The sequence below is a fragment of the Fragaria vesca genome, linkage group LG2 (genome assembly GCF_000184155.1).
Source record: "Fragaria vesca subsp. vesca linkage group LG2, FraVesHawaii_1.0, whole genome shotgun sequence".
In the NCBI taxonomy this organism is placed as follows: Eukaryota; Viridiplantae; Streptophyta; class Magnoliopsida; order Rosales; family Rosaceae; genus Fragaria; species Fragaria vesca.
The window spans coordinates 29717956-29728929 of NC_020492.1; positions in this window are offsets into that span (position 1 = coordinate 29717956).

Genomic DNA, 10974 nt, shown 5'->3' on the forward strand with positions numbered 1-10974 from the left:
TTTTTTGTCCAAATCAAAAATTCATTTCTGCATGTTTTGTTAAAATTACTCTCATTTACTTAAGGAAATATTGGAAGGGTTACATACAAATTTACTCGAGGATTTGTACCATATATAAGTTAAAGTAAATGAGAGTAAGTTTAACAAAACATGCAGAAATGAATTTTTTATTTGGACAAGAAATCTACTCGACAACGAGTATACGCTCACAAATTACTTGAGATGATGAAATAAAGGTTTACAAATAAAGTCGTTTCTAGTGATTGTTGTTTACATTTTTTTCACTTCCCATATCACTGTTTAGTGTAAAGGTTTTGGTTTTGGTCTCTCTTTTTCACATTTTTTTTCATATGCATGCGATTTAGATATATTATCATATTGTTAGAATTTCTCATTTCCGTTCTAGATATTATCATGGTTAATATTTGTTTTGTTATGTTTAAAAGAATTGATGATGATATCGATATTGCCATACTACATAATAAGAAGCGTATGGCAACTAATATGAAAAGGTTACTAAGCTAGAGGCTGCCAACTCGATCAAAGGTTCGTTAGGATTGAATGTAATGTAATGTACGTACATTTTGATCAAGACGGCAACCTGGTGGTGTCAGGACCCATCTCGAATTTTACCCTAAAACCCGGAGTAAGTCTTGCGAAGACCACTCCCAAGGAAAGATTTATTGAAAAATTGGCAAAACCTCCCTTGAAAATGGACAACCCTTACCTGAAAAATTTCAAATTTACACTCCTACTAACACACATCCAACCTTACCTCCTGGAGTCTTCCGCTCCCCGCAAACACAACCACCACATAATCAACAATACATCAACATCCAAACATCACATAAATATCCAGCTTAAACATTAAACCTTATCCTTCAAATACTCTAAACAAAAATCAACAGACCAAGCACACCACCGAAATAATTTACATTAATCCCAAAGTATTCAGAGCTACTAAACACTAGCGGAAGCAAGAAAACACGGGTAGGTTAAACAGGTAACCTCTGGTGAAAAGTGGCGGAAATACGGGTGACTATGCCTCGCCTCCTACTAGATCCAACCCGAACTCTGCACACTGGGCAATTTAAAACGAAGGGCCCAGGGGAAAACATTTAATAATGTTAGAGTGAGTGGACAAAAATAAATTAATAAATAAAATATTTATGTTTCCCCAAATCAATTTCCAAGAAAAAATCGAATGCATGCCGCAAGCGATAAAACTTTTATCTCATAAACTATCGAGCCTCTCAGGCTCTATAATATATGTATGTATTTATACACGTCCATACTCCCTATATAAATTCATGGGTCTATATAAGGCCATTACGCTCGCGTCCAACGCTCACGTCACGCCTTAATGCGGTGCTACACTACGCCATTAAGGTGGACAGACGGGTGTATAAATATGTGCCCATACCCCCTATATGAATTAAACACTCATATAAGGCTACTACGCTCACGTCCAACGCTCAAGTCACACCATAATGCGGCTATATACTACGCCATTAAGGTGGACAGACACATATGGCTAGCTAGCATTTATACACATACTCTCCTCAATATACATATTTATACTCCCATTTTTCGGTAACTCTCCAAGAGAAATAAAAGCGTCAAAATTAAATGACGTCAAAACTCCAACAATTTTAAATGCTCAACCAAAACCATAGCATGCATATTATTTAAAATAAAAGTCCACTCACAAATTAGGCCTAAGCCTGATGTCGATCTAGAGCCTCGTTTGCTCGAGCCTCCTAACATCCTAGCTCAAGAGAGGGTGAGACCTTTGGAGGGGTTGTTGCACGGGAGGAGGGCTTCAAAACGAGCCAAGGATAGTCGGCTTTGGCGGCCGAACAAGGGAGTTCCGGCAAAGGAGCTGTCGACGTTTCCGGTAGGTTTTCTCCTCTCCGACGGCGCTACCGGCTCGGACACTAGGCCGGGAAGAGAGAGGAGGTGGCGGGACTCCGAACTGGGCTGGAGCGGCAGCCGGTGGCTGGCCGGACGGCGACAGGCGACGGCTGGAAGTTTGCCGGGGTGAGGGCTCGGGAGAGAGCTCGGGGAAGAGGGAAGAGAAAAGAGGGCAGAAGAAAAGCTTTTGGGCCTCCTACTACACCCGGTCCAAGTCCTTATAACATAACCCAAGTCCAAAATTTACACCCCAAAAATAATATACCCTAATAAAAATTACCTTTTACTAGCTAAAATTTACCATTTTTACCGTCGTTAAAATTTTCTCCTACGATAAATCCTCCGAAAATAACCGTCCCCCAAACCCCTCTAGGGACTAATTAAATTCTAACCTTATTGACGGAGACGGTAAAATTCTTATTATAACCAAGCTAGTAAATAAGGTAAAAATTTAAGGGTCAGGATGTGACAATTCTCCCCTCCTTATAAAAATTTCGTCTTTGAAATTTACATACCTGTCATTCAAAGAGATAGGAATATTGCTGCATCATTTGCTCCTCTGATTCCCAAGTAGCTTCTTCTACTTGATGACTTCTCCAAAGCACCTTGACAAGTGGAATTGTCTTGTTCCTAAGCACTTGCTCCTTTCGGTCGAGAATCTGAACCAGTTCCTCTTCATAGGTCAAATCTTTCGTCAAACTGATCGGCTGCTCTTGCAGAACATGAGAAGGATCGGGAATATACTTGCGAAGTATGGATACATGAAACAAATTATGTATCCTGGATAACTCTGGAGGCAAGGCTAATCGATAAGCAAGTGAGCCAACTCGCACTATAATCTCATAAGGGCCAATATACCTCGGACTAAGCTTTCCACGCTTATCGAAACGTACTACCCCTTTCCAAACAGATAGTTTCAAGAACACCCAATCACCCACTTGAAACTCAAGGTCTTTCCTACGGACATCTGCATAACTCTTCTGCCTACTTTGAACGGTTTTGAGTCTATCTCTGACCACTTTAATCTTCTCATTCGTATCATGAATCAACTCAGGACCACAAAGCTCTTTTTCTCCTACTTCATTCCAACACAAAGGCGTACCACATTGCTTCCCATAAAGTGCCTCATAGGGAGCCATACCAATGGTAGAATGATAGCTATTATTATAAGCAAATTCCATCAAAGATAGGTTTTTTATCCCAACTCCCTCTGAACTGCAAGGCACAAGCTCTCAACATATCCTCCAAAGTCTGAATAGTCCTCTCGGACTGCCCATCAGTCTGAGGATGAAAAGCAGTGCTGAAGTGTAATCGGGTACCTAAATCTGCTTGAAGAGCTCCCCAGAATTTAGAAGCAAATCTAAGATCCCGATCGGACACTATTAATTCAGGTACACCATGAAGCCTCACAATTTCATTCACATAAAGCTCTGCCAATTTATCCAATTTATACTTCTTTCCCACTGGCAAGAAATGTGCAGACTTGGTGAGTCTATCCACAATCACCCAAATACCGTCACGCCCTTCATAGGTACGAGGTAAACTGAAAACAAAATCCATTGTGATGTGGTCCCACTTCCACACTGGAATAGGCAACGGCTCAAGTAACCTAGAAGGCTTCTGCCTTTCAGCCTTTAGTTGCTGACAAATCAGACATCTACTCATAAAAGCTGTAATTTCCCTATTCATGTTTGGCCACCAATAATAATCCTTCAAAATTCGATACATTTTTGTGCTACCCGGATGAGCAGCATAAGCGGAACTATGAGCTTCCTCCATAATCTCACTCTTCAACTCATCATTTCTTTTTGGAACACAAAGCCGATTCTTAAACAATAAAGTCCCGTCCCTTCTAACTGAAAAATGATCGGCTGCGGCTCCGCTCAAAGCTCTTTCTATCAATCGAACTATGGAAGGATCATTATTTTGTGCTTCCCACACTCTATCAACCAAAACTGGCCTCACATGAAAACTAGCTACTAAGGCACCCACTTCATCCACTGATAAATCCACCCCTGAAGCTCGCAACTCAAAAAGAAGTGGAACTCGAACCGTCTTTAAGTGAGATAAGGATATGGAAGGATTCCGACTAAGGGCATCTGCTACTACATTAACTTTTCCAGGATGATACTCGATAGTGCAATCATAATCACTGATCAACTCCATCCACCTTCTTTGCCTCATATTTAGCTCTCTTTGGGTGAATACATACCGAAGACTCTTGTGATCGGTAAAAATCTGACACTTGGCCCCATAAAGGTAGTGTCTCCACAACTTGAGAGCAAAAACTACTGCTGCAAACTCTAGATCATGAGTGGGATAATTCCCCTCATGCGGCTTCAATTGCCTAGAAACGTAGGCAATAACTCGATCATGCTGCATCAATACCCCACCTAGACCACGTCTAGATGCGTCACAAAAAACTACATACTCCCCATTATCATCTGGAAGTGCCAAAACAGGAGCACTAGTCAAACGATTCTTCAATTCCTGGAAACTTTGCTCACATTGATCTGACCAATCAAACTTAACACCCTTCTTGGTCAATCTTGTAAGAGGAGCAGCAATCTTTGAAAAATCTCGCACAAAACGACGATAATAACCTGCTAATCCCAAGAAACTACAGATCTCCGTCACAGTGGTGGGTCTGCTCCAATTCGACACTGCTTCCACCTTTTGGGGATCCACACTAACTCCTTCTGCCGAAACCACATGACCTAAGAACCCCACTTTATCTAGCCAAAACTCACACTTGCTTAACTTAGCATACAACTGAGAATTTCTCAAAGTCCTCAATATTATTCTTAGATGCTTGACATGCTCCTTCTCATTTCTTGAGTAAACCAAGATGTCATCTATGAATACGATCACAAAACGATCAAGATATGGACTAAACACCCTATTCATGAGATCCATAAAAGCCGCGGGTGCATTAGCAAGTCCAAAAGGCATCACCACAAATTCATAATGACCATAACGTGATCGAAAAGCAGTCTTGGCTATGTCATCCTCTCGGATCCGTAACTGATGATAACCAGATCTCAAGTCAATCTTGAAGAAAACAGAAGCACCTCTCAACTGATCAAATAAATCATCAATGCGCGGCAAAGATATTTATTCTTCACCATGACCTGATTCAACTTCCTATAATCAATGCATAGTCTCATGGTGCCATCTTTCTTCTTAACAAACAACACCGGAGCACCCCATGGAGACATGCTAGGCCGAATAAAACCCTTGTCTACCAACTCCTACAATTGAGTCTTCAACTCTTTCAATTCCGCTAGAGCCATTCTGTAAGGTGCTTGAGAGATAGGCATAGTTCCGGGAAGTAATTCAATAGAGAAGTCTATCTCCCTTGCAGGAGGCAACCTAGGCAACTCTTTAGGAAAAACATCCGGAAACTCCTTTACTATAGGAATATATTCTACTCCTAAAACTCTCATATTTGTATCCATCACGTGAGCTAAATACGCCGGACAGCCTTTATTTAATAATTTTCCAACAGCAACAGCTGAAATCAGGCAACTCAAAATAACATATCTTTCCCCTTGAAATGCAACCTCAAATCCTTCTGGACTTCGAAGCACTACTACTTTCTGAAAACAATCTACCACAGCTCTATATGCTTCTAAGAAGTCCATTCCCAAGATCACATCAAACTCCACAATATCTAAAAGAATTAGATCGGCCTGGAAATTAAATTCCTCTACTAATACTTCACAACCACTAAACACCCAAATTATCCTCATCACCTCACCGGAGGGTAGAGACACATGCCACTCGCCTGGAAGAGGTGATGATGGCACATTGGCATGGAGGGCAAATCAACTAGACAAATGAGTGCGTGGCTCCGGGATCAATTAAAGCAGAAGCAAGCTAACCAAAAATTAATAACGTACCAATGATGACATCTAGAGAAGTACGACCCTCCTGCTAGGTCATGGCATGCAGTCTAGCGCGAGTCATGGGACGTCCACGCTGACCACTACCCTGCTGAGAGCCACCTCTGGCATATGCACTACCCTGAGTACCACTACTAGAGCCTCTAGCTGAAGACTGACTGACTGGATGAGTAGGGGCGGGGGTAGTCCTCTGAGCCAATAATGGACACTCTCTCTTGAAGTGGTCCTGATTGTCACACTCAAAGCATCCAGAATACTGTTGTTGTCCAAATGAAAAAGTCTAACTACCAGATGTCCCACCCTGAAAGCTGCCATTAGAACCATACTGTCCAATCTATGGTCTACCCAATTGACTCCTAGCAGGTCTCTTGTGACGTCCTCTAACCCTGAAATTAGAATTAGAACCCGATCCCCCACTATTGCCACTACCAGCTGAAGAACTAGAAGCGGATGATGAAGCAACCTTCTTGGATGGACCCTGACTGGAATCGAAATCTCGTGGCCGAGCACTATAAATGCCCATAGACTCAATGGCCATGGCTGCATGAACAACATCAAGAAAGGTCGGGTAATAAACACCCGTCATCTTATCTGCAAACACTCCACCAAGTGCCCCAATGAACATCTCCATCCTGGTCCTCTCATCAGGAACCAGATATGACACATGGTAGCTTAGGGAAGTGAACCTCTGCTCAAACTCTATGACACCCTCATCATCCCTCTTCTTCATATTCAGGAAATCCGACTGAATTCTGCTGCAGTGGGCAGGTCTGAAATACTGCCCCAAGAAGAGCGCTTTCAACTGCTCCCAAGACATATTTTGAGCATCCTTAACATTCCTGCGGGCGAGCGACCACCAGTGATGTGTTGAATCATCCAGAAAAGTCACTGTCATCTTCACCTTCCTTTCTTCTAGCAAATCGGTGCTCGCAAAAGCCTTTTCTATTTTGTCTACTCAAGTATAAGCATCAAGGGGTCCCTTGAAACCCGGAGTAAGTCCTGCGGGGACTACTCCCAAGGAAAGATTTACCAAAAAATTGACAAAACCTCCTTTGAAAATGGACAACCCTTACCTGAAAAATTTCAAATTTACACTCCTACTAACACACATCCAACCTTAACTCCTGGAGCCACCCGCTCCCCGCAAACACAACCACCACATAATCAACAATACATCAACATCCAAACATCACATAAATATCTAGCTTAAACATTAAACCTTATCCTTCAGATACTCTAAACAAAAATCAACAGACTGAGCACACCACCGAAATAATTTACATTAATCTCAAAGTATTCAGAGCTACTAGACACTATAGGAAGTAAGGAAACACAGGTAGGTTAAACGGGTAACCTACTGGTGAAAAGTGGCGGAAATGCGGATGATTATGCCTCGCCTCCTACTAGATCCAACCCGAACTCTGCAGACTGGGCAATTTAAAACGAAGGGCCTAGGGAAAAACATTTAATAACGTTAGAGTAGTGGACAAAAATAAATTAATAAATAAAATATTTATGTTTCCCCAAATCAATTTCCAAGGAAAAATCAAATGCATGCCGCAAGCGATAAAACTTTTATCTCATAAAATATCGAGCCTCTCAGGCTCTATAATATATGTATGTATTTACACACGTCCATACTCCCTATATAAATTCATGGGTCTATATAGGGCTACTATGCTCACGTCCAACGCTCACGTCACGCCTTAATGCGATGCTACACTACGCCATTAAGATGGACAGACGGGTGTATAAATATGTGCCCATACCCCCTATATGAATTAAACACTCATATAAGGCTACTACGCTCATGTCCAATGCTCACGCCACACCATAATGCGGTTATATGCTACGCCATTAAGGTGGACAGACACATATGGCTAGCTAGCATTTATATACATACTCTCCTCAATATACATATTTATACTCACCGAAAAATCCCATTTTTCGGTAACTCTCCAAGAGAAATAAAAGCGTTAAAATTAAATGACATCAAAACTCCAACAATTTTAAATGCTCAACCAAAACCATAGCATGCATATTATTTAAAATAAAAGTCCACTCACAAATTAGGCCTAAGCCTGATGTCGATTTGGGGCCTCGTCTGCTCGAGCCTTCTCACGTCCTAGCTCAAGATAGGGTGAGACCTTTGGAGGGGTTGCTGCACGGGAGGAGGGCTTCAAAAAGAGCCAAGGATAGCCGGCTTTGGCGGCCGGACAAGTGAGTTCCGGCGAAGGAGTAGTCGACGTTTCCGGCAGGTTTTCTCCTCTCCGGCGGCGCTACCGGCTCGGACACTAGGCCGGGAAGAGAGAGGAGGTGGCGGGACTCCGAACTGGGCTGGAGCGGCAGCCGGTGGCTGGCCGGACGGCGGCAGGCGACGGCTGGAAGTTTGCCGGGGCGAGGGCGAGGGAGAGAGCTCGGGGAAGAGGGAAGAGAAAAGAGAGAAGAAGAAAAGATTTTGGGCCTCCTACTACACCCGGTCCAAGTCCTTATAACATAACCCAAGTCCAAAATTTACACCCCAAAAATAATATACCCTAATAAAAATTACTTTTTACTAGCTAAAATTTATCTTCTTACCGTCGTTAAAATTTTCTCCTACGATAAATCCTCCGAAAATAACCGTCCCCCAAACCCCTCTAGGGACTAATTAAATTATAACCTTATTGACGGAGACGATAAAATTCTTATTATAACTAAGCTAGTAAATATGGTAAAAATTTAAGGGTCGGGATGTGACAGGTGGAGTTCTCGTGCCCTAGCTAGCTAGATAGATGCAACCAAACCCTAATATGCAGGTATCCGTACTTACATATAGAGCAGAGTACGTAGCAGTCAATCTAAGCTACAAGGAGTGAAGGACATGCAGCTATAGTTAGTTGAAGCTCTCACTTCTCAGAGTACTCAAGTTTAGATAAAATGGATTCTTCGTATGAAGAAAGAGAAGCCAGATGGAGCTGCCGTCCTGCTGAAGCAAGAAGGTCAATTTTCAATGCAACTGGAAAAGCTATAGTAATCACAGTTGGGTCAAATAATTCCAGAAAGTCCACTTTGGTTGGTAACATACGACACAAAACACACCGCCGGCGTTCATGACCCGTCACCGATTACCAGGTTTTGATCTGGTCTGGTCCAACCTTTATGTGACTTCGTCGACGGTGCATGGGTCGCTGTCGATCCCTCTCGTCACTCCAGTTTCTGCAATAGTCGAAAAAATGGGTCACCGTCGGATTCAACCACCAGTTTATAGGTGGTGCCGTACATAGGGCTCTTGATTCCCCCTTCACACGGGTGTTGTAACGACTAATAACTAAAAATCGACGGAAAATTAACATGTTTCTCTGTTTCTCTTTTATGTACGTTAAACAACCTGGCATTAATATGGTAATGCACTAATGCTCATAGTAATCATCATCTTGGATGCCATTCTGAAATTTTCAAACTTCAAAGTGTTTATAAAAGCAGAACCAGTGATGTCGCAGGAGACTAAAGAATTGACAAATATGGTAGATAAAGAAGAAAATACATTGCCTTTCAAATCTACTATGGCCCTAAAACTATCGGGCAATCATGTGTAATCTCTCTTTATATTATAGTCTTCCGGCCGGTCAAATAACAATTTAAATTTAAATAAAGAATTATATTCAGTTTACCCCCTCAAATGTATGGCTAAAATCAGTTTGATCATTGATCTTGTCACATCCCGACCCTTATATTTTTACCTTATTTACTAGCGTGATTATAATAAGAATTTTACCGTCTCGATCATTAAGTAAATAGTTTAATTAGTCCCTAGAGGGGTTTCGGGGACGATTATGTGCGGAGGATTATTCGTATGAGGAAAATACGACGACGGTAAAAATGGTAAATTTTAGCTAGTAAAAGGTAATTTTTATTCGGGTATTATTTTTCGGGGTGTTTTTATTTTGGAAGATTGGGTTATAAGTGGTGTGGACCGGTTTGGGCCAAGCCCATACATTTCTCTCCCCTCACTTTTCTCTTTTCCTCCCGATTCTCTCTCCTCCCACCCGATTTTCTTCTCCCTCCGCCCGGAAACTTCACCACCGCCGTCCGCCGCCGTCCGGCCACCACCGACCGCCAGACTGGTCCCGTTCGGACCCTTGCCTCTTCCTCTCTCATCCTGGACCGGTGCATGCGTGCGGAACGCCGCCGTGAAGGAGCGGTCAACCCCGAAAGGTTCGACTGCCGGAAAGGGTTTTTCGCCGGAGCTTCGTCTTCCGGCCACCATAGGTCGTGATTTTTGGCTCAACTTGTAGCCCTCATCTAGGTGAGTAATCCCTCAAAAGGTTTCGGCTAAATTCGATTTCGTTAGGGTGGTTTGTATAATTGAAAGTTTTAGGGATTTATGGATGTTTTTAGTTGATTGCCCTAGTTAGGCTTGGAATTGGTGTTTGTGCTAGTTATGAAAGTTGTAGAGCTTGATGAGAGGATTATTCTGTCAAAATTTCATAGGTTTTGGAGGTTCCCGGAATTGGCCTCCGGCCGCCGCCGGTTAGGAGATTTTTAGGGTTTTAAGTGTGGAATATTAAGAGGAGTTTATTGATGTGATTTATGGAATTTTTGGATGAGATTTGGATAGGTTTGTGAATTTCCGAAGTTTGGATTTTTGGCGGTTAATTAATGTAGAATCTGGCCGTAGGATTTAAGTCGTATTTTGGGGAGGTTGTATTTACGACTGTTGAGTATGATATTTAAGTTCGGATCGTTCTGATTTAAGAATATCGAAGTTAGGCAATGATGAGCGTATTTATGGCTCTCGGGTAATTTTGCCTATTTTGATTAAATATTGGATTATTGGTTGGGAAATTAATATTATATTTGGAACAGGACGTGAGGAGGTTCGAGCAGACGAGGCCCCAGATCGACATCAGGCTTAGGCCAAATTTGTGAGTGGACGTTTATTTTAAATAAATGCATGCTATAGTTCATGGTTGAACAATTAATGTCGTGGAGTACTTTGACGTCATTTTAATTTTTGACGATTTTTATTTCTCTTGGAGAGATACCGAAAATGGAATTTTCGGTGGATATAAACATGTAATTATGAGAGAGTATGTATATAAATGCTAGCTAGCCATATGTGTCTGTCCACCTTAATGGCGTAGCATATAGCCGCATTATGGTGTGACGTGAG